The sequence below is a fragment of the Sceloporus undulatus genome, chromosome 7 (genome assembly GCF_019175285.1).
Source record: "Sceloporus undulatus isolate JIND9_A2432 ecotype Alabama chromosome 7, SceUnd_v1.1, whole genome shotgun sequence".
NCBI classification, from domain to species: Eukaryota; Metazoa; Chordata; class Lepidosauria; order Squamata; family Phrynosomatidae; genus Sceloporus; species Sceloporus undulatus.
The window spans coordinates 31,293,305-31,320,957 of record NC_056528.1 but is presented as its reverse complement, the minus strand read 5'-3'; the positions used below and the strand labels follow the sequence as shown (position 1 = coordinate 31,320,957).

The 27,653-nt window shown below is 45.5% G+C and overlaps 1 protein-coding gene across 6 annotated transcripts in view; it reads right to left on the bottom strand.

Moving 5' to 3' along the window:
* HTR2C (5-hydroxytryptamine receptor 2C) overlaps window positions 1-21,507 on the bottom strand; it is a 132,378-nt gene extending 110,871 nt beyond the window's left edge. For 2 of the 6 annotated variants that reach the window (XM_042477752.1, XM_042477757.1), the window contains exon 1: window positions 13,160-13,461. The gene's annotated coding sequence lies outside the window, so the exon portion shown is untranslated. Of the gene's footprint in view, window positions 1-1,584; window positions 1,693-3,179; window positions 3,280-13,159; window positions 13,462-21,254 lie in introns of those variants that run through there. The other 4 variants (XM_042477751.1, XM_042477759.1, XM_042477754.1 and 1 more) reach the window with 3 other exon arrangements.
* Window positions 21,508-27,653: the final 6,146 nt, after the last annotated feature.

The window sequence follows — 27,653 nt, the reverse complement described above, 5'->3', positions numbered from 1 at the left end:
AGGGGGCCCTTGGTATCCACTGGGGTTTGGTTCCAGGACCATATTAGGAAACCAAAATCTGAGGATGCTGAAGTCCCATTAAACACAGTGTCCTTGTAAAATGGCATCCCTTATAGACCTCATACCACCGACATTATATCTGTTCTTTCTCTCATTGACACAAACACTGATGTTACCCAACCCACTCTATTCAGGAACTTTCCGTATCATCTTAAGACCCTGGAAACAAAAACACAACCAAGAAAAAATTAATTGCAAAGTACATTATTCTCAACTTATGGCACCAACATCTGACTTGACTGATTCATAAGTGACAAGCAGACGCCCAGAAGAACAGTGACTGTGCTTTTCTTGCCAATCTTACACAACAACCCGAGTTACTAATAGCTCCTGCAACAGAAGAGCAACTAATAAACAGTAGGGAAGTGTCAAAAAAGAGAGAGAGGGGAACATTTGTACCCGATACTCCCATTGCATTTCCATAATTCATTGATTTCCAGCTTTGGAAAGGATCTGTCGTCAATGGAAGGAGGAACAGAAAGTCCTAGGTAGACTCAAACAGCTGCTATCTTAAGAACAGACGACCAAGAAAGAAAAATTTTTGCGTTGCAGATAAACAAGATTTGGTTCCAAAGTGATGCACAAAGTCTACAAGTGAAGCACAAAGTGGTGCACAAAGATGGTCTACACAATGCTCTATGCACTGGATCAGCGTTGCAGCCTCCATTGAGTCCAGAAGGGCCACAGCATCCAATGCTTCAAAGGCCAGAGTCCAGGAGGTCATTTTAAATCTAAACTGACCACCCTGACACTACAAAACTAATAGTGATGGACTTATTATTATTATTATTATTATTATTATTATTATTATTATTATTTATATCCTGCCTCTTCCCTTTTAGGGATGGGCTCCTAGATCCCTCCTTTAACATTACGGCAAACAGAAAGGTCTAGGAACTTCTCTATGTTGGGATGACCACTAGGAAGATAAAAATGAGGATCTGTGAACACAAGAGCTGTATAAGAAAGTGAAGAACCACCGCATTTCCTACAATAGAAACATACAGAGAAGGATATTCAAGTTTTGGACAATTGAGAAAGTGACTGGCGCTGGGGGGAACCTGGAGAGAAAATGGAAAAGAGGAGAGCTCTTTTGGATCTTCACCTTCCAGACCCATAAACCGATTGGACCGAATGAGAGCTCTACTTTGGCAGAGGTGTTATAGAGTTTTCTCCCCCTCTTTGCCTTATCCCTCAGGTCTTTTATATTCTTTTTTGGGGGTAGCATTGAGACTGTAGTTTGTGTAGTGCTTTGCAGGATATGGACTCCTTGCAAAGCAACTTGAACCACTCTGGAACAGGCAAAGTAGAGAGACTGCAAATTAGCACGGAGGGAAAGATAAAAGCCCTCCCTTTGAAACATCCACAACAGCATTGCAAATCTATTTGAGCATCCAGGATAAAATAAGTGTGAAGAAATAGCATCTTCAATGACTTTGAATATTATTTTCAAACCCAAAACATATACATATATATATATATATATTCCCCAGAGGAATGTTATGCCTGATTAACTCCACTTACTTATACTAGGCGACTCCCTGGAAATAGGCTAATCCTTTTGCTGTTACTACAGGTACATCGGCCAGACCATTATTTTATAACATGGTCCAAGCAACAGTGCCAGGGCTGCAAAACATGGCCTTTTGGGCACTACAGAAATCCCCACAGCGAGAGAAACAACAACGCAACACACGAATTGTTGTCGTGCGTCTTGAAGTCGTTTCCAACTTATAGCAACACTCCATCCATCATAGTTTGTTTGGAGCAGGTTTGCAAAGAAGAGCAGATCTGAATCTACCAGTGGAACTCCTTGCTCCAAGATGCAATCCAGGTTTAACCTCTTACGAAATGCAGAAAGCATGCTAAGTTGCACAGGACTCCTTTCTGCAAGCATTTCAAATCCCATAGGAATGCCACTTTTGTTATTTTGGGGTGAAAGCAAGCGGGGGACGGAAAGGCAAGGCCGAAGCATTTTAATTTACACCGTAATCTTTTCCAGACATACCTAATAATAATAATAATAATAATCCACCGGCCAGAAGAGGACACAGTGACAATGTCAATCCATATTTATGTGACGGGATAAAAGCTAATGATCCCAGACTGCAATGCAATAGGACAATAAATCCTGCAGCTTGCTCCCTTTTTCAGCACAGGATTCGGAAAACAGCTTTATTTTGTCAACTATTATTTCCTGAGCAGGAACAGAAAAGGTGAAAGTATACAGCTGGCTTTTAAAAAAGGATGCCAGGATAGACAATACTGGGAAAGAGGAACGGATTTCAGTACTGTAAAAACAGGAGAAATGATGCCACAGCACCGTTGAGATGAAGAGATTTATTTCGGCATGATGAGACTTTTAGCGGATTACATTCCTCCGTTCCCTTTTTTTAAACATCAAAACAGACTTGTCTCTTTGCAAAAAGAAAAAACATGCATCCGTCTTGTAAGGTGCTTTGGAAATGTTCTTTCATGAAAAGCTTCTTTGGAAGACAGAAAGGGAGCAAAAGCAAAAGTGTGACTGACTGAAAGAAGCAAGTCTCTCCTAGACTCAAGATCCCACTGGAAAGATTACTTTTTGCAACTTTGGGTTATTCGGGAAAAGGCAAGGATTAGTCGCAGCGATTGCAAAATGCCACTTGGGAAACGCTGGCAGCTATCTCCTTTCATAAAGGAAAGGGCAGGGACATGGGAAATAGAGTTACAGGTCACCCTCGACTCCTCTTAAATACAAAGAATTCAAAGATATAGTCATGTTGAGTCTGTAAAATCAGAATGCAGAAAAATCCTGCAGCCCCTTTGAGACTAAACAAAAGAAAGACGTTGGCAGCATGAGCTTTCGGAGACTTAAGTCTACTTCCACAGATGAAGACTGAGATGAAATAAGAAGAGAAGACAAAGGCAATACAAAAGAGAGAGAAGCCAGTGTCATCCTCAAACTTTGGGGATTGTACTCTTTTGGACTACAATTCCAAAAATCCTTGCATCCTGCGCTTATGTTGCCAAGGAATCTGGGAGTTGTAGTTATAACACACAAGCCATTGTTTTAAGCTCTGGTTGGAGAATGCATGACACTGGAGTCTCAGAATTTGCAGGGAGAGAGGTGGCATCATTACCTGTTTTACATCCTATGACTCCAAAGGAATACAGTGACTTGAACTGGAAAATTTCAAGAGTCCCAGCCATCAGTTCACAAAGGATTCTGGAACCAACTCAGAGAAGCACAAAAAGCCTCTGTCCCAGCAGATATACATTTGGGTGATGTGGGGGCTAGGGACCTAATTCAGAACCATCCAGCCATCCAAGAAGAAGCCACTCTTCAAACAGTGCATCAGCTGGCTTTGAAATCTGCCCCTGAAAGTTAACAGAATCCTGCAAATCAATCTGCAATTTGGCATAATTTCCCCCGGCTGCTTGCTTGGAAACCAGCGCATCATTTATGGCAACATGAGTCATGGAGCCCTCTCCTTCGGAGATGCTTGGGATGCTAATATCCTAAAGCTATTTTCAAAGGACGACCCAGAAGGCCTTATGCAAGAGAAGCATCAAGTGTGTGTGTGTGTGTGTGTGTGTGTAAAAATTCTCTGCCTTTTAAATCAATGCTTCTTTTAATGGACTTCAGGACTGTAGGGCCCACAACTTCAACTCTGAAGTGTCCTCCAGATCTTCTCTCATTCAGATGACAAGGAACAAGTCAAGGCCCTTTCTGGATGCAGAGGAGCATCGACCAGCCCTACTACCATTGGGTATAATATAGAAACATGTGGCCCTCCTACCAACCTAGCCAGCACAACCAATGGTGAGAGCAATTGCCCAACAAGATTGCCACCTTGCAAGAAAGGCTGAGTCAAGTTTGCTTATTGCTAAAAGCTATTCGCCATTGCAGTTCAATGTCATTAAAGTAAAATACAAGCAAATAAACTCCAGTAACAGTAATAACTTTAGAGTACAGGTAACAAGCAAGTGATACTCTGTGTGTGTGTGTGCGTGCGCGCATGTGAGCGCACAAAAACATAATATAATCACTGATATAGATTAAATCAAAAGCACCCTGGGTCAAGTACCATGTACTTTCTTATACAGTCTTATACATGATTTGTATGTCTAGATCTTGCAGCCAAGGCAAATTTTGCAACTGCAATGGTAATATATGCCTGCCAATAAGGTACAAATTTACTCAAGGGGAGGTCCAGAATATGATTAAGAAACCATATAGAGGGCCACATAGAGAAGAGCATTGCAAAAGATAGTGGTGCATGTCCACTACTCCTGACTCCAAAATGCAAGAGAGGTGTAGAAATATTGACGTTTGCCACCACTTCTCCTGCTACGTCTCCATCCAGATGGAGACTCCATTTTTATTATTATTATTATTATTATTACCATCCTACAGATTCGAGGGATGTGTCGCCAACCGTAATATAATCTCACATTATTTATGTTCAGGAAGGGCCTCAAAAGCTATTAATAGGCCGAACCTTGTCAAAAATGCCCGCCTTGCCCCACCTCACCTGCTCCCTTGCCTTTCATCCAGGCTGAAAAAAGCATTAATATCTGTTGCACACACAACAGTCGCAAAGAGGTTCCAAGGGCAGCGCTCCAGAGCTTTCCTTCTTTCGGAAGAAAAGAGCACTGGAGACGTCTGATATTTGGCAATATTTGCTTTCGCCACAGATCTGCTCCTCTTGCAAAAGAGGCAAACAGCAGGATACCTTGCAAGATCGCAAAATGCACTGGTCTCCCTGAGCTACCATCAGCAAACGCATATAGCTTGATCTATACCTCCAAAGCTTCTCTTTCCCTCCCATTTCTTTATTTAATTTATAACCCACCTTTCTTCCCAATCCAGAGACTTTCCTCACGTCACACTAGCTCAGAAATGGGATTTAAGGTAGGGAAAAAACCCACAAATGCAGGAGGTTTAGGTTTATCGCACGGCGTTTCTGCAAACTAGAAATAATGTGGAAATAAAGCAACGTAAAGGGGACAAAAATGACACCTTTTTACTTTCAGAGAGTTCCTAAAGTAAAAAGATGTGAAAAGGTCCTAGCAGCTTTCAGTATGTAAAAATGTTGCTTTGGATGTTGGACCACAACTCTGGAGATCAGGGTTCGAATCCCTGCTTGGCCATCGAAACCCATTAGGTGATTTTGAACAAGAAGTCACACTCTCTCAGCCTCAGAGGAAGGCAAAGGCAAACCTTCTCTGAACAAACCTTGCCAAGCAAACCCTGATAGGTTCCCCATAGGTTTGCCATAAGTCAGAAACAACTTGAAGGCACGCAACACAGATACGCACCTAGAGAAGGGCAAAATGAAACAAGAGCTCAGGAAAATCCCATTGTGGAGAAAGGTGGGATCTAAATGCTAGAAATAAGTAAATAATGAATAATGAACAAACTAGAATGACCAGAGGGATCCTGCAGCAAAAATGCCTTTGCATACCGAATTTCCAGACTAACATGGTTAGGTCTTTGTGAATTCGGCAACAATGGCCAAATTCTCCAATTCCAGGAATTATACAGTAGTTCAAAGGAATTAACTCTTCCATCCTCTGGCTAAGAGCATGTCCAAATGGTAGTCCTTCCATAAAGGAAGTCCATAAAGTGAACCTACCTACCCAGAAAGAGACAGAGAAATATATGTATAGATGTAATCTGCGGAGATAGTCTCTGCAGCAGCATTTTCCCAGCCTTAATATAGACCTTGGTATAGATCAGGGACAGGGCCTAAACATGGCCACAGAGCCCAAAAAAGCCACAAATAAACTATAAAAATCTTACACATATATATATATATTTCTGTTCCTGGAGAGAGACAGATCTAAGACAGATCTAACTAACTCCCCCTTAAGTTATTGTAAAGCACTTTGGAGTAAAGGTTTAAGAGTTTGACTCCGGGGACCAGGGTCCGATTCCCTATTTGGCCATGGAAACCCATTGGATAACCTTGGGCAAGTCTCACTCTCTCAGCTTCAGATGCCACCAAGAAAACCTCATTGAGAAAACCCTGCAATAGGATTGCCATAGACGCCTTGAAGGCACATAACAATTGCCACCCGGCCATGGGATCGTGGGGAGGTTAACCAAGCCCTTTCAATGTGCCTTTGCCCCTTTCCTCTGCAGCCAGCCCCAAGACCTCCATCTGCACCAGACACTCTTCACTCTCTTTTTTCCAGCTGATTAAACCTTTGCCACTCCATTTTGACTCCGATTGCCCTAATGATGAATCATTATCGCTTCTCTCGCCCGGCTGGAAAGCAATCTCACGGCTGCTCTCGGCCCATTTGCAGCTCCCAGAAGGATCTGCCCTTCACTGTCACCTTTAGAGCTAGGCTCCATTCTTGGGAAGAACAAGAAAGGCCCCCTTCCCACACTTTGGCCTAAAAAAGAGGCGCCTGCACTGGCCTGGATGAACCCCATCGCCTGAACAAGAAACACTCATTTGTGCTCATGTGCTAGATGTACACATAGATGGTTCAAGACCACACACCACACAGGAGGGTTGGCACATCCCTGTTTTGCCGAAAGGCAGAAACGGGGTACCATACACCCACAGCAAGCAGCAAGAACACCCCAGGAAGGACACCACCATCCTAGGCAAGAAAGACACTGGCCTCTTGAAATGGAATGGACACCAAGGTGTCCTGTGGCACCTGAAAGACTACGTAGGGCAGCAGCCTCTCCCTGGTTTGATCCCTCACGATTCACCCCATGGCCATGTAGCCCCTGCGTATCATGCCCTTGTTTTTTGTTATGCGCCTTCAAGTCAACTCCAACTTATGATGGCCCTCTATCACAGATCTTGTAGCACCTTTGAGACTCACTGAAAGAAAGAATCATGAGCTTTCCTACACTTAAGTCTACTTTAGATTTAATACTACTACTACTAATAATAATAATAATAATAATATGTAGAGATCTTGTAGCCCCTCTGAGACTCACTGAAAGAAAGAAGCATAAGCTTTCCTACACTTAAGTCTACTTTAGATGTAATACTACTACTACTACTACTAATAATAATAATAATAATATGTAGAGAGATCTTGTAGCCCCTTTGAGACTCACTGAAAGAAAGAGGTTGGCAGCAGGAGCCTTCCTAGACTTCAGTCTACTTCCTCAGATGCATTTAGGTGCAATAATAGTAATACTGTAATAATATAGAGAGAGGTTTTGTAGCATCTTTGAGACTAATTGAAATAAAGAAGTTGGCAGCCTGAGCTTTCCTAGACTTGAGCCTGCATTTGATGGGATGGAAACCAGGGACAGACCTATATATGCCATTGGTATGTGAGAATGTCAATTCAAATTCAACATCCTTTGGGTATGCAAAAGAAGGAGCAAGTCCAGTTTTAACAATGGTCATTGGTGGAAAAAGACATTAGGAACTGGCCAATGTCTATGGATATGAAGAGTCAAGTCCAGTTTTTAACACAGCTACACCTTTGAACTCTATCACAGAGCTTTCTTTGCACACATTGTTCAGATGAGGTTTGCCTTGGCCTCCCGAGGGCTGAGCAGAAAAAGGGTTCGAGCCCAGATCTGCTAGAGCTAGTCCAGCGCTCAAACCACTACACCATTCTGCCGCAAGGCAACTTACAATGTAACGCAAGCACAGCCTCATTCCCATAGTTTCTCCTGTTGCAACCTCTGAGTCTAGCATTTCCAGGTATCCAAAAATAGCAAGGAAGGACAGCAATGTGTGGCCTGCAGGGTTGTCATCCCAGAAACAATTATGATAAAGTCATGTTCTACCTAAAAACCAAATTAAGTATTGATTTCGGATAACCTAGCCATGTGTTCCTCTGCTAAATTAACATATTGTATGCAATGCATTCACAAATTACACAATGCACACATTTCTGTCTTTGGGCCCATATCCCAAAATATACAGCATTTTTTGCCATTTTGTTCAGCCTGTAAACAAGGGAAAGCCTTCCAACCCTCAAACCGGGGGCATACCTGGTAATAAGGGGCAGCTGCCAGTCCTTCTGCATCTGCACTGCAGAATTAATGTGGTTTTGCACTGCTTTAATATAGCTCAAAGCTATGGAATTCTGGGATCTGCAGTTTTGTGAGGCATTGAGCCTTCTCTGTCAGAATGCTCAGGTCCCACAACAAACTACAAGTCCCAGAATTCCACAGGATGGAGCCATGACAGTTAAAGCAGTGCCAAACTGCATTAATTCTGCAGTGTGGCTGCAGCCTAAGGGACAAGACAAGATTTATGGCCTTCAGATAAGGGAGCCCAGGGTTCGATTTCAGCCTCGACTACAAAATCCACTGGTGACTTTGGGCAAACCACAGTCTCTCAGCCTTAGAGGAAGGCAATGCCAACCTCCTCTGAACAAATCCTGCCAAGAAAACTCCATGAGAAGTTTGCTTTAGGGTCGCCGTAAGTCAGAAATGTCTTGAAGGCACACAACACATGCATTGCACACTCCTTTAAAGGACTCTAATAAGAGTCATCTCTTGTAATAAAGGAAACCTAGTAGTCCTCTAAGGAACAAGCTTTCCAGCCCTCAAATAGGGAGTATCCCTTATAATAAGGGACACCTGGCAGCCTTGCAGATGGCTTCCCCTTCCTTCCTTCCTTCCTTCCTTCCTTCCTTCCTTCCTTCCTTTCTAGTTTTACGCTACAGTTCAAATCCACTTGTTCATTCCAGCCCTTGGCAGGTACTTTGCCTAGAACAGTTCTGCAGCTTGCTGTTTTTCTCTGGCAGAAGGGGAAAGAGAAGAGCGTGAAGGAGGGTGAATGAAAGACGATGGCTTTCCATTTCTGTCTAGCGCCGGGTGGGAGGACCCATTACTCCTCCTAAACCCTGGCAGCAGTCAGAAAGCAGACCTCAGACAGCTGGAACTCCTGCTCAGTCATCTGGCAATAATTCAACCCGATGCAACATTCAACCATCCCTGAGAAGGAAAGGGAGGGCAAAAAATAACACCCACCAGAGACAGAGATACCATCACTTCCTAGCAGGATCAGCCAGTGCGTCTCATGCGCTTGCACATTCCTACACCACCGGCTGCTCCCGGCCCAGTTAAAGAAAATAAACCTATCGTCCATTCGGATCTGCTAGGAATCAGAGCCACTGGAAGAAAGCAGAGATGTTCCATCTTAGCCTGGCTGCAGCCTGACACTCGCCTGCAATGCATCCCAAAGAGAGGACAACTAGTCCTAAACCCACAACTCGGCCTCCCTAACCTTCTGTAAGAAGCAACCAGGATTCTCAGATTCCTGCCCAGGTTCTCCTCTTTATAAAGGCCTTTGGAAGATGCTTCCAAGGGAGAAGGTTGCAGAGGATCTGCCCTTACAAGCTGGAAAGATTCCTCCCCAGCCTCTATTTATAAAGGCCTTCTGAAGATGCTCCCAAGAGAGAAGCTTTCAGAGTTTGTCAGATTCCAGCTCTCCTCTTTATAAAGGCCTTCAGAAGATGCTCCCAAGAGAGAAGGGTGCAAAATATCTGCCCTTACAAGCTTGTCAGATTCCTTTCCAGCCTCTATAAAGGCCTTCGGAAGATGTTCCCAAATGAGAAGGCTTTGGAGGATCTGTCCTTACAAGCGTGCTAGATTCATCCCCAGATTCAGCTCTTTATAAAGGCCTTCTGAAGACGCTCCTAAGAGAGAAGAGTGCAGAGGATCTGCCCTTACAAGCTTGCCAGGTTCTTTCCCCCAGCCTCTATAAATGCCATCCGAAGATGCTCCTACAAAGCTGCAAAGGATATGCCCTTACAAGCTTACCAGATTCCTTCCCAGCCTCTATTTATAAAGGCCTTCAGAAGATGCTCCCAAGACAGAGAAAGCTGCAGAGACCAGCCAGCAAAGACACCTGCTTTGGAGGCAGAAGGCCCCAGGTTCAATTCCCGAGAGCGATTCAATGCTTGTAAGCAGAATGCACTTAGAGAAGAAAAGAAGGAACTCTGAAAGCAAACAAGGTTTGGCTCCCAGTCCTGAAAAACACCAAAATCAAGATTCAAGGCGAGCAAATGAAGACTCCCCCTCTCCAGGCTCAAGGGCTTTCCCTGCAAGACAATGGATTACCAATGAAATAGACACAAACTCCCCCTAGACACAATGCACCTCCAGCTTGTACCATTCAACACAAGACAACACACAAACTAAGTCCACCACTGACATGTAAAAAAACACTTCCTTCCAAACAAGGGTCCCACAAGTATATATACTCCACACACACTTCCATGCCACCAACCTCTGAAGATGCCAGCCATGGCTGCAAGCGAAACGTCAGGAATAAATGCCTCCAGAACATGGGCACACAGCCCCAAAAACCCACAGAAAACTATGGATGCCGGTCGGTTGTGAAAGCCTCCGACTTCACAATGGAAGAACGCTTGCTTGCAGGGTTGGGAAATGGCCCATCTTTGCCAAAGACTTTAGAGGAGACAGTGCTGGAGTTAGAAGAGTGATGGCTCCCATTGCAAACTAAGGCAGGTTTGGAGATGGCAAATCCCATATCAGGGCTGAATCGACTCCAGGGGATGGGACCGTCTCCTCCAGACAACTTGGAGGACTCCTTCTAAGCCCACCAAAACCTGGACTTGGTTCACCATCCCAAACATGGGGCCACCAGCTGCCATGGAGGGCCACCAAGGGACATCCATTGCAACTGCAGCAGATTCGGGGACAGTTGTTCATCCTGACCAGGAGTCCCAAGAAGTGTCCGAAAAAATCATTTTCAGGCTCCCAAAAATGTCGAAGAATCATTGAAAATTGGAACTAGCCAAAAGACGATTTTCCATACCTGGGGTCTTCCACAAGAAAAAGCTGAGAAGATCCTACAACATCTCAGCATAATGAAAGTATCTGCCATTGGCGTTATGCGATGCTAGCATTACACAATCCCCAAAGCGAGTGCCACCACAGTGCAACATGTGAGGAAATGGTGGGTGCACATAGCCATTGCCTCATTGCCCGATTCCCCAGACGAAGTGCGCAACGCACAATCACACACTGCCTTAGCACTTCATTGTGCATCTGCCATGGTTCCAGATATGGAACTCTGCTCTTGTCACCATCAGCTGGAAACATCTGATCCGGCATGGTTTTAAATGGTTTGAACTGGCTTTAAGGATATAGTTTTTTAATCTTTCAATATTGCTATTGCTATTTATTGCCCCAAAGTGAGTTTATTGCACACTGTCCTGGACACGAGGCAGTCTTGTATTCTTACTGTCTTACATGCAGGGCATACATATTTTAATTAATATCTTAATAAAATGCATCTGTTCGACATTCTCCAAAACACATCACTTTGCACGAATAATGCTTACATATATCACCAACAGGACCAAGGACTGCTTTCTTTACTGGCCAAGAAAAGCACGGATCGGGGAATCTGGTCAGGAGCCACGAAAATGGCTCAGGGGCCACATAGGGCCCCAAACACACACTTTTAAAAAGACCCACAGACACATACCGTTGTGCCAAACATGAACCATTCCCAACTGAACAACTACATCCAGGCATTTTAAAGCTACAGACAAGAAAAAACCAACGAAAAAGGTCAGCAGCCTCCGAAAGCAGCTGCTGGGCAAGACCTGGCAAAGCCTTTCATGGCCCCAAATTGCAACAATAAACTAAGATATGTTCAAATAAGAAAAAGAGGAGGAGACTGTTTTGGGAACATTGCTGCACAGTTGGGCAGAAGGGGCAAACCCTACAGATCCTGGAGGGAATTGGATCCAAAGGTTGCCATCTTGTGCCAAACAGGACTTGGTTGGGTGCACTCTCCCAAAACAGCCTATTATTTATTTATCTATCTATGTAGCAAGGCTCTGACTCCTTTCCCCCAAATCCACAGTGGAGGAGGAAGGGGAAAAGGGCATCTTTTCCCCCCAGTAAATGCTTTCCTGTTGGAAACCCCAATAGGATGGGCAATGGTTCATGAAAGCTGGCAATGGGGAAATGATGCCCTTTTCCCCTTCCTCTTCCACTGTGGATTTGGGGATTTGGAAGGAAGACCCAGGGACAAAGCCCACAAGGAGGGTCCTGGAGATGCCAAGACCGAGCCTTAAGAGACCCTGGGAATTTGGGCTGCCTTGGGTTCAGAGAGGGACCCATCATCCACAGAGAGTCCTTTTCCAGGTCGAGCCTCCTCCTGGGCAAAGTCCCAGGGGCAAAATGCTCCCATCCCCTCCCTGCTTGTGGAGCTTTTTAAAAGGGAAAAAGCCACCCCTTCTGCCATAATGATAATGATAATAATAATATCCCAACCTTTTCCAAAATTGGGTGGGACTCAGAGTGGCTTACAATATTAAAAAACAGTTCCTCTGAGACGACTTTGCCTCCTTCTCCAAAAGCATGCCAAAAGAGTACCTTCAACTAAAATGAAAGGGTTGCAGTCTTAAAATCATGAGCCCTCCTGGCATCCTCTCTCTCTCTCTCTCTCTCTCTCTCTCTCTCTCTCTGCCCCTAGACTCTAAAATATTGGGGGGTCGCCTAGGAAAAGCTATAGGGACACCCCCCCCAAAAAAAACCAACCCAGAATCCAACCTCCAGCTTGCAAAGAAGGCAAAGAGGCAGCACCAACCTCTGCAGCAGCAGCTGCTGCTTCTTCTTCCATCTTCCGGGGAGACTGCCACCTGAGCAGCCCGCCTTTCCAGCCCAGAGCCCCAGCCTCCTCTCCTCCAACAAGAGACCCCCCTCAGCCTTTCCTTTGGGAGGGGGGGCTACACCTGGGTGCAAACCCAGATCCTCTCCGCATCTTCCTCTGTCCATCAGCTCCAGGGCTTTGGGGGGGTCCTGGCTGGGGGGCAAAGAGGGCATCTAGCTGGTCCTCCTCTTGGACCAGGGGGACCCCCCATTTCCTTTCTCAGCAGCCAACCAGAAAGGAGATCCCAGGCCGACCCAAAGGCAGAGGTAATACAATTATTGATTCGTTATTGATCTGGGAGCCCTCCGTTCCTTGGGCTTTGGGGAGGGCTTTGGGAGGGCGAAAGGGGGGCTCCCGGATCAATCAATGAACCAATCAATAGATCAACATTTGTATCATAGTCATAGACCCAAACCCAGCTCCGAGGCGCCTGGGAGCCCTCCGCCAGCCGGGCCAAGGCAGTGCCCTCCGCTTGGGCTGCCTACCTGGCAGGGCTGTCGTCCCTTCGGCTTCCTCCTCCTCTGCTGCAAGAGAGAGCGAGCGAGCGAGGCGTCTCCCTGCCTGCTGCCTGCCTGCCTTCAGCCCTGCTGCTGCTGCGAGGAGGAGAGACCCCGAGGGGCTCCCGGCTGCCCTCCGCTGCTGCTGCTGCTTCTGCTGCCCACGATGTTGCCAGTCCTCCTCCTCCTCCGGGCCACGGCTTTGGGCTTCAGCATCATCCTCGGGGCCAGAGGCAGCCGGCTCTGCTGCGAGGAGCCAGAGAAAGCAGAAGCACCGAGCAGAAGCAGCACCATCCGAAAGAGGAGGAGGAGGAGGAGGAGGAGGAGGAAGATCAAGAGGAGGAGGAGGACGAAGAGGAAGATGATGAAGATGAGGAGGTGGAGGAAGAGGAGGAGGATGAGGATGATGAAGATGAGGAAGAAGTTGATGGAGATGAGAAGGAGGAGGAGGAAGATGAAGATGAGGATGATAAAGATGGAGGAGGAGGATAATGAGGAAGAGGAGGAGGATGAAGATGAGGCTGATAAAGATGAAGAGGAGGATAATGAGGAAGAGGAGGAGGAGGACGTAGATGAGGATGATGAAGATGAGGAGAGGAGGATGAAGATGAGAAGGATGAAGATGAGGAGGAGGTGTTGTGAGTGAGAATGGGACAATCTTATCTCAATTTTTGCTTATGCAAAACCTCCCATGAACTCAGCGCTGCCATTGCTTTATTATTATAAAGGCACTTTGGCCGAGTCCAGGTTCAAGAAGTGACAGCCCTGAATTCTTGGGAGACTGGGCATAAGCAAAACGTTGGAATAAGATGGCCCTATCCTGCAAGGGGTGCAAACTATGCAATCTGTCCGAGGTCAGACTGCAACTCCCATCAGAGAGCACTGGTGAGGAATGCTGGGAGATGTAGTACAACAGCATCTGAAGGATTGCATGAAACCCACTGCCTACCTCCACACTCACACTGATCTTGCCTATAACTCCTGCAATTTAATTGCAAAGGCAAAATTAAACACACACACACACATATATATAATGGATCTCTTCTGCAGCTGGAAGGATCACAAGCTCCTCTCCTTCCCTGAAGCAGCTTCCAGTAACCATTTCTGCTCCAGGCATATATATATATATATATATATATACACACACACACACACACACACAGAGAGCAGCCTGATTTAATTATTTAAGGATTTGCAATAACTTAATATGTTTGTCGGTTGATAATTTACAACCAGGAGCTTGAGTGCTGCATTTATGACCTAGTAAATCTGCTCTTGCGAGGAGCTAAGGCTTCCGGGAAGTCTAGCATCACGATGCCATTCCTGGTTAAACATTTAACTGGTTACTGATACACAAATGCCCTTCCACACTACACAATTACAGCGCTTCGATTCCACTTTAACCGCCACGGCAACATGCTATGGATTCCTGGGAATTTGTAGTTTAGAAAAGAAAGAGCTCTAGGGCCTTCATTAGACCACCAACCCCAGGATTTCATTGGCAGTTAAAGTGGAATCGAAATGGAAGACATTCAAGAAAAATGGAGGACATGCCATGAGCTAAAAACACTATGCTTCTTAGGCATGCTCAAGATGGAGGACATTTTGGAATCTCTCCTGGACAGAAGGCTGAAATGGAGGACATGTCCTGGAAAAGGAGGACGCCTGGTCACCCTGGGCAGGACCCAACATCAAGATGAGCTCCAAGGGATAGTCAGGGCCTCTCCCACAAGTTGACGAAGCCGCAAGAATGTCAAAAGCAAAGGCCAACCAAAACAAGAGCCTTACCAGAAAAGCATTCGATCAGAAGCCATAGGTCAACATTGGAGTCCAGGATCCAAACAACCAACAAATGGGGAGATTCCAGGATCCAAAGTCAGTCCCAGCAAGGTTTCCAGTTGCAAGGTTGAGCAGATAAGAACAACACTGTTTCCAAAAGCTTTACTGTCCCAGGTGTGATGCATAAATTAGGGAGGATCTGGTCCTGCCTAGAGCTCAGGTGCAGGTACTTTTGAGCCCCCTACTCCTGAGGAGACCCTCCTTTCAGCCCAGCATTTGGCCTGGCCACATCTAACCAAGCTTGGGCCTTCAGGCATCAAAGTTCTGATGGACCAGGAGTGGTTTCATCCTCGTCCTTGAACCCTGGAGCTGAGTGGGTCCGGCCTCAGGGGTCTTGGATCTCCAAAGACCCCCAGATCCTCCCCAGTTTCTGCTTGTGGGGACTCTATCTCCATCCTGGAGACACCCTTTGGGAAGATCTTGATGGGTATGGTTGCATTTCTTGCACCCCAAGACTAAGGCTGCATCTGCACTGCAAAAACTAATCCAGTTTGACACCGTTTCGACTGTCATGGCTTCATCCAACAGAATCCTGGGATTTGTAGTTTGTTGGAGCAACCTGACAGTGAAGGCTAAGTATCTCACAAACTTCACAAATTTTATTTTGACGGTTTCGTGTTTTAAATTGTTTTCCTTTGTTCAGACTGATTTTATTGCCTGCCCCCCTGATTTCTTTGGATACAGAGCTGGATCTAAGTGTTTTAATTAGTAAATACATTTGCAAAGGACCAGCTAAGTGCAAGACCTGGGTCCTTAGTGAGAACAAGGGCATAAACTGCCACACAAAACCTGCAGGTTTTCACATGTCACACGAGCGCCCTCTGCTTCAGAGAAGGAATGCGCAAACATTGCCAACTCATTCACTCATCCAGGGGAAAAACCATTTGCATGCAGGGCCTCTCCGAACGATCCGCCTGTTGCTTTGTAGGGTTCTGTTTTGTTTTTTGTCTGCAATCCAGAAAATATTTAATTGATGATGCCAAGAGGAAGAAAGAGGAAGCAGAAGGAAACAGCTTCAAAATGTACAACTAAAGAGAGAGACACACCATCACAGAATAGGATTAAATGTGTGCAAGGTTATGAATCCATTCTGAGCCATGCCAATGGGTCATGCGTCCATTCTGGGTTTTAGGCTGAATTTGGTGCCTTGGATAGCTCCTTTCAAATCAGCTAAATACATTCAGCCCCTCGGAGAGCTCCTTTATTGCTTTGAGACTAAAACCTGGGGTGGATTAGTTGCCCCACTGACACTGGAGCTGCCATGTTTAGGGTTAGGGTTACAGGGACAATTGGTGGCTTTCGTGCCAATGGGTCATGAATCCATTCTGGGTTTTAGGCTGAATTTTAAAGGTGCTATCCACCGTTAGGTTCCTTTACAATTAACAAATTGCCTCCAGCACATTGGAGAACTCCTTTACCATTTTGAGGCTAAAACCTGGGGTGGATTAGTTGCCCTACTGACATTGGAGCTGCTGTTTTTGAAGCCTAGCCATTAGGACTGATGTCCAAAGCGCTGAACTCTGGCTTCCCATCCAGAATTAGCAAGAAGGAAAACAAAGTGGATAGGGTGTGTGTGTGTGTGTGTGTGTGTTGTTAGCTGCCTTGGGCCCCACTTTGGGAGAAAGGCGGGATAAAAAATAAACCGGACAGTTACATTCTCTGCCCATTCACCATCCTTGATCAAGATAGACTAGGATTTTGATTTAAAAGGAAGCAATTTGTAAAAGTGACCTTTTCCCAAATGAACATTTCCATGAGACGTGAATCTCCTACTCGGTATTACTTTCCATGCATTTCATGAAGACGAAGCTGAAAAGCTTGCCATTTCGGATGGTTGGCTGTAGGCCTCTCCTTTCTGGGGAAACTGAGCCTAGCAAAGCAGAGGCAATTTCCTGAGTTCATTTGACTGACAAACGCCGGAGGCTTTCCGCTGATCTTTAAATATACTTGGAGCAAAATAAATCCTCAAGATACCATGGCTGGAATCTGTAATGCTTGGCGGCTTTATCCCCCAAATCTGTTTCCATGATTACAACAGAGGTTGGTGCTAGGAGATACCTGTGGAAAGTTAATCGATCCGCGACGGAGGCAGGTCAGGGGGAGAGGCGCTCCCAGCACATGCGCATCCATGTGCCAGCCTAAAATTATCCTTAACAGCTTCATATGCTGGATGGAGTCATTTTGAATCTGCTTCTGCAAGGAAGCAGAGAGGAGTGTATGGAGCAGATTGTAGTGATGGAGAAGAAATGTTCAACACTTGGAACAGGCAAAGTGTGGTCTATGGGCCTCATGCAACCCCAAATCCCTTTTTTGAGACCCCCCAGTTCCCAGAGACCCCCATCCAAACTCCCCAGACATTGGTTCCAGCAACTGTGGAAAGAATCTTCCCCCATCAACTGCCATTGCAGTGGCCTCTGAGGGAGAGGAGAGCTCCCACAGTTCATGCCATGTTCATGCCAAGGGGCTCCTTTTACCTTCACCTTTATAAGTATTTTAATACTGTAAACTTAGGCGCTATATGCCACCCCTGGAAGCACTGGGTTGGGGATGCGGCAACTGCATGCCACTGCCAAAACCTGGTACAAAAAGAATCCCCAAACTGCGGGTTCTTTTTCTTCCCCTGGAAAGGGCATCATAGCTGCCGCAGCGTGGCATTATAATGCTCTTTTGGCACTGCATCATGTAGATGCAGTGCCAGAGTGGCATCATCATGGCATGCACCATGTAAATGGGTGCATGCAAAAATGGCGCCATGGGGTGAGGTCATGGCGTTGAGTGTGCGGATGCTACACAGGCTGGCACTTTTCGCCGGTCTGTACAGGTGTATTTTTTAAAATAGAATTTTTTAAAAGTAAATACGCTCTTCAGAATAGTGTCCATCAGCACCACCACTCCATCATGGCACAACTTTCAGTGGTGTCACTAGGATTGGTGTCACCCCAGTGTGGCAACTCACGGTGTCACCCCCAGGGCAATGGTCCCTCAGCAATAGATTGGGCCGCTATGGAAAGGAAAGGCTCTGATCTACTTGCTGCCAACGGCTGGTGAACTGGAGCATCCAAAGAGACAGTCCATGACCCGGGTTGTTCCAATCTACCTGCCTTGTTTGTAACTCCAGAAGGGGTCCAGACACCATTCACTGACAGGAGAGGCCTTCAGAGGTTTGCCATGGTGTGCCAACAGGGTGCCATCCAGCCTCCTTGCCACTTCTGGGTGGATCGACCTGGGCCTTCCCAGGGCCTTCAGTCTCTGAGAATCCCACAGAGAGATAAAGCAATACACTCCCCACTGAAAGACATACATCCCTCTCTGGAGTGGTCTGCACCCACCTCAACCTCCTCAAAATGCCCCTGGCTTCCATTACAAATGCTCACTCACTACTGCCACAGTTTGTTCAATCGACAGATGGAAACCCAGCACATGTTGCAAATGAGGTGCAGCAAGAAGCAAGCAAAGTGCAGGGATGAATGAAAGGAAACGGAAAGTGCGAGCAGCCAACAGTGAATCTGCTCCATGCGAAGTCTGGGCTATAAAGGATCTTTCCAAGCTGTTGAGTCCCATCCGCCAAAATAGGATTCAAGGGTTATGAAATTACCACTATTGGCTCCAACAAAATCCTTTTCCATTGACATTGAGGGACAGCCTCTCTATTGACTTGAACATTTAGGCTTAGACGGTGCTTGAAAAAAATCTCTGACTTTGCTGGACCTGAGGATTCTGGGAACTGTAATACCAAAAAAGGTAACATTTCCAAGCTCTGGATTTAGATGAGAAACTGGATGCCCATTCATGTCCCAAAGAGGAATTCAATGGCAACCTTAGCTAAAAACCTATAGGTTGCTCTCAATCAGAGTAGACCTATTTAAAGGAATGGTGGGTCAAGAGATAAACCCTATTAATTCACTGAGTTTACCCAACCCAAAAATAACAACAGGATGTCCGCCACAATTCATAAGTTACCCTTTTTTAAAGCATAAAATGAGTTGAGCTGGAAAAGAAGTTTCCCTCTTTCTCTGTCTCTCAGATCTATGTATAAATGGAGAGGAAAAAAAGAGGTAGGAGGTTTCTATCTGGGAATATGATGTGTGCCGAAACATCAGAGTCGTAGCACACATATATTTCTCCTCTGCTGTAATGAAGTGTCACCGCTGCCTTCAGAAGACTGGAGCAAAATGATTTTGCAACCGATGGGACCATCTTCATTGAAAGCCTGTTTAACTGAGTGGGTGTCTCTTTCCTGCCTTCATGCCGCTGGGAGGAAGGTGGCAGGCGAGATCCAGGGCTTATTAATCCACTGAACCCAAAAGTTAATTAACTTGAGCCCCAATTAAAGACTTAATAGAGAGGTTTCCTTGGTACCTGAGAGGAAGATGTGCAGAAGTTGCCCCAGTGAGTCTGCATGCATCACAAAAATGGTCCAATGTCAAGGCCTCCAATGCACAGTCTTCTCTGTGGTGGCTGCCATTCATGTGGTGGGCTTTCTTCATGCTATTCAATTGATTCCTGTCATATAAAACCTTGCATATAAAAGATCTCCTCTGCAGGGCTGCCATCCAAAGAGAAAGTACAGTGGTCCCTCCACGTTCGCTGGGGTTAGGAGTGAAAGACCCCCATGAATGTGGGGGGAAAACACACAAAAAACCACTGTTCTTTTTACCTAAGGGAAAACCTCTGTAGGGATCTCCAGGTCCTCCATTGCAACTCTATGGTCAACATCTGCCAGAGGTTGATCATAGAGTCATGCTGGAGGACCCACAAATGCCTAGAGAGGACACTTCTCTAGGCATTTGTAGGTCATCCAGCATGCTACTTCTAGGTTCTCCAGCATAACTGTATGGTCAACTTCTGGCAGAGTTGCTCTGGAGGAGCTAGAGATTCCTAAAGGTAAAGGTAAAGGTAGTCCCTTGACATGACTGTCTAGTCATTAATGATTGTAGGGGCTGGTGCTCATCTCATCTCTGTTACTAAGCCAAAGATCCAAGGTTGTTTGAGGAATGCTCTGGTGGCAATGTGACCAGCATGACTGCACCTAATGCTGTTACATTCCCACCAAAGTTGTACCTATCTATCTACTTGCATTTGCATGCTTTCAAACTGCTGGGTTGGCAGATGCTGGGACTAGTGACAGGAGCTCACTCCATCATGCAGCTCTTGGGTCTCAAACTGCCAACCTTCTGATCTTCCAATCTTAAAATAAACAAAGTTTGGCTACCAGTCCTGAAAAACACCAAAATCAGGACCCAGCAAATGCAAATGAAAACCAGCCAGGGTCAGGGGGTATGCCCAGTAGACGATGGATCAATAAGTAAATGGACACCCTGTAGGCCTTGCCATTCAACCACAGAACAATACACAAAATCACATGCCATCAGTATATATACCCCACTCTCTTCCATGCCAGCATCCTCTGAAGATGCAGGAGAAACACCAGGAATAAACTCTTCTAGAACATGGCCACATAGCCCAAAAAACCCACCAAAAGCTTCATCAGAATTGGCATCTTAACCCCTAAGCCACCGCATCAGAGATTCCTAGAGAGAACGTATTGATCAAAACCGCAAGTCATCAGATCTGCAAAAGTGAAAGCTGCAAATGCAGATGGCCAACTGTAGTTTGGAACATGTAACCTTTTTCATCAATCCTGGTGAGACCCATTCCTGGAATATAAGGGTATATATTCATAGACCTGATGGACTTACTGGGTGAAGGAATATCTATTTAGAAAGCAGACAAGAGCAAGTGAGCCAAAGAAACGAAGGGCCAACACTCCTTCAGACAACAGAGACAGGAAGAAGTCTCTCTCTCAAGAATAACACCAGGACTTGAGTTCTTGCTTTGTAACATCCTTGAGCCAATCTTCCTTGCCAAGCTTGTGCCATCCTCAACACAAATGGTACCTACAATAATCCACATTATTGGAATGCAGTGCCACGCACATGCCCCAAAGAGCCTTGGCACCTGGACATCATGTAAAAGCTGTGCCAAAGAGACCCAACATCACTGGCTCAGGGTTGCTGCCAGGTGAGCTGGGTCAGTGAGCCAACAATTTGGGTCTCCTATCTCCATAATTTCTTCTATGTTTTCATCTTGCACAAAAGAAAGCAGGTGAATGAAGCAGAAAGACTCAGTTGGGAAATTTGCCACGCTATTAGGATTAAATATGGCAATCAGGAGGCCGATCCGTGTCAAGCCATTATTGTGACTGGGGTGCCTTTTTAGGAAACCAAGCCTCTTTCCAACCAACCTGCATCGCGTTACCTCCTCCTCTGGATGCCAGACGTTGGACTTCTGCCCATGCTCCCACAACAATCTTTTCAAAGAAGCTCCGCGTTTTCTCCAGCGCCGCGGACCGATTATCGTCTCGGTAATGAATCAGGGGAGCTGTGCGGCGATATTTACGCAGACGCAGAGGTCATTTCCAGTCCCCCCCCTCCAAGAAGGTCGCAAAGCAGCCGCTCCAGACTGCAGAAGCAATTTTAGACCCGTAACAGCAACAGGCCCCTGAAACACAGACTGGGATGGGAATGAGAAAAGAGAAGTGATTCATCGGATGTAAACTTAGCAGCAATAAAAATAGGCTGCTGAGCTTGCCTGTTTTTGGAAACACGGGGCCAGTTGACGGAGCCTTATAAATTTCTAAAGAGCCCAGCCACACTCTTGTGTTCGTTGTGACCTTAACATTTGGTTCCAAAAGTATTTAAGGCTCCTGTGCCTCCCATGGAAGTATTTGGTTCCATCACCAAAAGGCTGGCTATAAATGTAAAGAGGAAACAGGGGATTGCAGCCACACTGACGGAGGCCTTTCCTCTGTTAATATTTTATTGATTGTATTGTAATGTAAGGGTGGGTCTCTCATGGGTGAAAAGTGAGATATTAGTCAATTAATTAATTGAACCCAACGACGGAGCCATTAATCACCCGCATCCACGAGCGGCATAAACAAACAACTGTCCCCCAGTTCCTCTGCTTTGCTCCCCAGAAGAGAGAGAACAGATATTTCCGAACCATAATTACCAGCCGGAGTTATCAGCCATTTTAATAATCCTCTTCCACCAAACCTAACGAAATGCTTCGCACTCCATCTTGCAGGATTAAGTCATCCACCGTCTTTATCAAAACACCTTTTGAAGAAGGCTATAAAGGTTTTTCTCTTTAATTAGTTCCAGGCTTCACGCTTAGATGCTTTGCATCTGTTCAGCTGTTCAGGAAATTTTCAAGCTCACAAAAGCAAGGTGGAAACAAGGCTGGGGATCACACCCAGGATCCCAAATCTTACATCTTCCAGAGGTGCTGGACTATGACTCCCATTATCCCCACCTTATTATTATTACTCCAGATATGGTGGAGGTCTTTAAACAGAGGCTGGATGGCCATCTGTCAGGGATGCTTTGATTCAGATTTCCTGCATGGCAAGGGGTTGGACTGGATGGCCCTAGTGGTCTCTTCCAACTCTATGATTATATGATTCTATGGTTGGACTGCAGCCTCCAGCATCCTTCGCCATTGGCTATGCTGGCTAGAGACGATGCATGTTGCGGTCCAGCAACATCTGGAGAGCCATGCTTTGCCCACCCTTGTTTTTGACCATAAACAAGCGTTTGTTTGCATGCCACGTTCTGCTGCGAAACCGTGCTCAAAGTGGCAACATTTGAGAAACTGACATAATCAAATCCAACACTTCCAGATTGTTCAATAGCAGTTACAAGTCAAGATGTAAACAGTTATACAAATGACTCCTTTTGCAGTAATGCACACAGACTTCATGGCTTGCGCTAACAGAAACTCACAGCGCTGAATACGCAGATTAAATAAGCCACTAATAATTCCCACTAAGGCTTAACAAAAGAGAAATAGCAGGGAGAGAGAGCGGGAGAGAAAGTGTGCGCATGCAAATATGGGAAAGAAGGGCAGGGAGAGGGAAAGCAAACAGCTGCAAAAATTATGCATTTCATCCCGACTTAATGGTCTCCTGGCCACAAAGTCTATCAAAGAACTAGGCCACATTGTGGTCTATTTGTACCTTCAGCAATGGATGCTGAATTTGCAACAAGAGTCAGACAAAGCCCCTGTGATTGTTCTGGACTTGTGCAAAAAAATTGTCTTCATTATATTATTTAAGGCAAGGTTACATATGTCATGTATGGCAAATGTATTAAGGTAAAGCGTGGAGTAGGTTTAAGAGCCAGTGTGTGCAATGGTTTGAGCATTGAATTTTGACTCTGGAGACCAGGGTTTGGTTCCCAGCTTGGCCATGAAACCCACACTCTCTCGGCCTCAGAAGATGGCAATGCAAACCTCCTCTGAACAAATCTTGTCAAGAAAACCCCAAGACAGGGTTGCCTTAGAGTTGCCACGAGTCAGAAATGACCCGAAAGCACAAAACGCCAACAAAGATGCTTAGCGTTATCCTCAAAATGGTTTCAGCACATTGGATAGCTCTCTTAACTTTAAACAGGCTTGCAAAGGGATCTGGGATGAAACAATGGCATCCTTTAAACAAGACACATATTGAACAAGTTTAGACAGGTGACAAGAGGCATGCATGTGTGCATTTACAAATACAAGGACCCCCATGAAAGTGAGAAAAGCAAAAATAAGAAAACACTATATATTTTTTAACCTACAGGAACACCTCTCTAGGGATTTCTAGGTCCTCCAGTGCAACTTGCTGGGCATAGAACTTGACCACAGGGTTGTGCTGGAGGACCTAGAAATGCCTGGAGTTGTGTTCTCACTAGGAATCTTTAGGTCTTTCAGTGCAACTTCTGCCAAAGGTTGACCTAGAGGAAATCCTCCTCTAGGCATTTGTAAGTCCTCCAACTTGATTCTATGGTTAACTTCCACCTGACGTTGACTGTAGAGTTGCATTGGAGGACCTAGAGATTTCTAGAGAGAAGCATTAATCAAGTCTGCAAATAATCAAATCTGCAAAAGTCAAAACTGCAATTGTGGAGGGCCAACTGTCACTGAACTCATTAAAAATATCAGAACAAATAGACAACACAGTACATTATTAAAGGCAATTCCCCCTTCAGTCGTCATGGGGGAGTCTAATATTGGAAAATGGGGTCCTAATAATAATATAATAATGAGAGCTAGACCATCTGGAGAGCGCTGCATTAGGACTTTTGGACAGGTCCCACTCTCTCAGCCTCAGAGGAAGGCAAGGGGAAACTCACCCTGAAGAAATCTTGCCAAGAAAACCCCAGGATAGGTTCTCCTTAGGGTCATCATCATAACCTGGAAATCACTCAAAGGCACACAACATCAAGGCCATCTGTGTAAACCGCTGTAATCTAGATTGGTCTAATGCGGCAAGAGGGTTGGTGGGCTCTCCAGGGGGGATCCAAAGGAGGGCGAATACCCCCAAGACGCCCGTTGCAATTTTGTTTTGTTACTTTGAAAACACACCAGTTCCAGCAGCCCCAGCAAGCCCTTCTTCACAATGAGGAATTAAGCCTTTACCAGACTTTGAAGCAGAGCAGATGGCTCTGTTTATGTCTGAAAGCCTACTGATTGGTAAAAACATTTTCTTCTCCGTAGTCGTGTAAAAGAGATTGATCAGAAACCTTTATTGCCTCGCTGGAAGAAAAACAATGGGATGCCGAGCTCATGAAGGGAGGGAGGCGGAAGATCACAACCAGCTGTCTGGCTCCGAATTGTCATGAGGTTTATTGTGTCTTCAGTCAAAAAACAAAAATGGGGTCTCGAATAATCTATCTCATTTGTTAGGAGGAGATGGAAACCGCTCCAAGTGATGCCATTTGCCAAAGAGCTGCCGACTGGCGGAGTCACACACATACTTGCTTTGTATTAATCTGTGAATATTTGGATTCAGAGCACAGGGTGCAAAGGGAAAAGAGTGTTGGATTATCACCAAAAATAGGACCCCTGCCATTGAACTGCACAAGTCTGGGACAAGGAGGGATGTGGCTGGTGGCATCCATGCCAATGGAGTGATGCATATGCCCTGGACTCTCATCTGAATTTTAAATAGAGATCTCCAAAGCACAGCAACTCAGCCTACATGGTTTAGGTCCAGCCTATCTAACAGAGAACGATGGGCATCTGGTGACTTACACATGTAGAAGGCACACTATGCATGCAGGGTGAATTCATGTCAGCAGTGGCAGAAGCAAAGAGTGCATACAGCGATGTTGTGCAATGTGCTTGCACATGATGCTCTGCAAGTTGTACCAACAAATCAATGTGCATTCAAGTCATTTCTGATTCTGACCAATGGTGACCCTAAGGCAAACCTATCCTGGGGTTTTCTTGGCAAGTTTCTTCAGAGGGGGTTTGACATTGCTTTCCTCTGAGGCAGAGAGAGTGTGACTTGCCCAGGGTCACCCAGTAGGTTTCCATGGCCAAATCCTTGCAAACTATAGCAAGCTGCTGCTCTTCTAGATGAGCCAGACATTTCCACACAGCCCTTTCATTTTGCTCAGAGCTGAAGGTGCCAAAACTGGAGAATTTGCACCTGTGTCCCGAAACAGATGACTCCCAGAAACTGGAGACTCAGGGCCAGAGATGCCTTGGGATCTGGCAACTCCCCCAGATGTATGTGGACCATGGGCTATTTTAGACTTATTAGATGGGACAATTGACATTTGGAGCTGATGATCATATTGCAATCAGAAGATGGAGCCAGTGTGGCATGGCAGTCTGAGTGTTGGACTGCAACTCTAAAGGCCAGGGTTCGAATCCCTGCTTGACTATGGAAACCCATTGGGTAACCTTGGGTAAGTCACTTTCTTTCAGTGTCAAGGGAAGGCAATAGCAAACCACCCCTGAATGGATCTTGCCAAGAAAACCCCATGATAGGTTTGCCTTAGAGTTGCCATAAGTCGGAAACGACTTCAAGGCACACAACAAGCAACAAAGATGGCAGCCCTTCCGATCCTGGGAACAGGAGCAAACCTTTAGGAAGGAAGCTGTCCTTCTTCTTGCTCCAGAGTGCAATAAAGCCATGCTGCCAAGGGACCCCTTTCTTATCAGTCTCTGGAGCAAAAGGACAGAGGAGACATTGCAGGAATGGGAAAACCTCTCTAAAAGGCTATATTAACCAAATTGCTATCGATCATTCGAGAAGCAAAGACCGGTGCGGCGGTTTGGATGGGCAGGCGGTGGTCCTTTGAATTCAACCGTTAACCGACGATGATGGTTAAGTCCATTATTGATCGGAGCCACAATGGGGTCCCTTGCCTTCTCCTATGCTTTTCTTCCTTCTTTCAAAAGAAAAGTGCTTCTTATGAGCATTTTCAAGGAAGCATTTGAGCTCTGCTTTATGAAAGGAGGGGGTTCAAAAAACTGCAACCTTCAAAATGGTTTCCCAGTCTGATCCAGTTTTTGGTGATTATAGAGGTCTAATACATTAGAGAATAAGCCAGGGTGGTCTAGTGGTTTGGACTAGGATAGCAAGAGACCAGGGTTCGAATCCCGGCTCAGCCATGGAAAGCCACTGGGCTGGGAATGTCCTACTTTTTGTGCTTCAGAGGAAGGTGGTGGCAAACCTAGGAAGAAATCTAGCCAAGAAAACTCTTGGAGAAGCAGTATGGCTTGAATGCTTGACTAAGACTGATGTACCAAGGTTCAAATCTCTGGTTCAGCCCTAGTGACAAGCTCCTGCTGAACAAATCTTGCCAAGAAAATCATGTCCCTGTAAGTCGGACATGACTTGTGCACCACGATACACTGGAATTAGAGTTATTTTTTAATCTATCCCAGCATGGTGTCGTGGTTTGAGCCTTGGACCGTGACCCTAGAGACTGGGGTTCGAATCCCGGCTCAGCCATATATACCCACAGAGTGACCCTGGACAAGTCACACTCTCTTGGCTTCAGAGGATGAGCAAAACGTACTAAGAAAACCCCATAATTTGGTCGCCGTAAGTCAGAAATGACTTGAAGACGCACAACAATAGGCAACAAACACTTCAATAATCTAAAATTAGAGCAGATCTGCTAAAACAATGGGAACTTAACAGCTGAACAATGGCATAAATCCTATTAATTCAGGCAATCCGCTGGTCCTGTTCTAGCGGAGACCTAACAGGGCCTTTGCCCTTTTCCAGCGTGTAAAGGATTAAGAAATGGCATTTCTTTTTAAATGAACTGGCACACCTGACGAACTTCTGCCCCGCATATGGCAAAGCCTTAGCGCATTAATGCTCAGAGAATGCATCCGTGAGGTTTATTCCAAATGAATTTGAATCACTGATGACATACATTAATCTTCAACACAAACGACGCGCAATGATAGTCATTAATGGAGAAGGGAATAATAATATAAGCAGAAAAAATGGATTAATTGGTGAGATTATTCTTCTGTGATCTTTAGCCCTACAAGTGAACTTTGAGAGGGCCTTGATATCAATTAGCATATAAATGAATGGAATAATTGGTTGGAGTCCTCCGCTTTGATGATCCAGAGATGGAAGAAAGAGTCGCGCGGGAAATATGCTGTGAGAAATGGAGACTGAAAACAACAACGCCGGGAAAGAATAAACCTCATCAACTATTCTGTTGGAAACCCATAAAAAATGATTAGCGGAGGAACTTATCTTTGCAGTTCAGTGTTGGCAAAAGAATATTGAAATGGTCCATTCATTTCTGGGGAAGGCAAGAGAGCCACCCACAGCTTG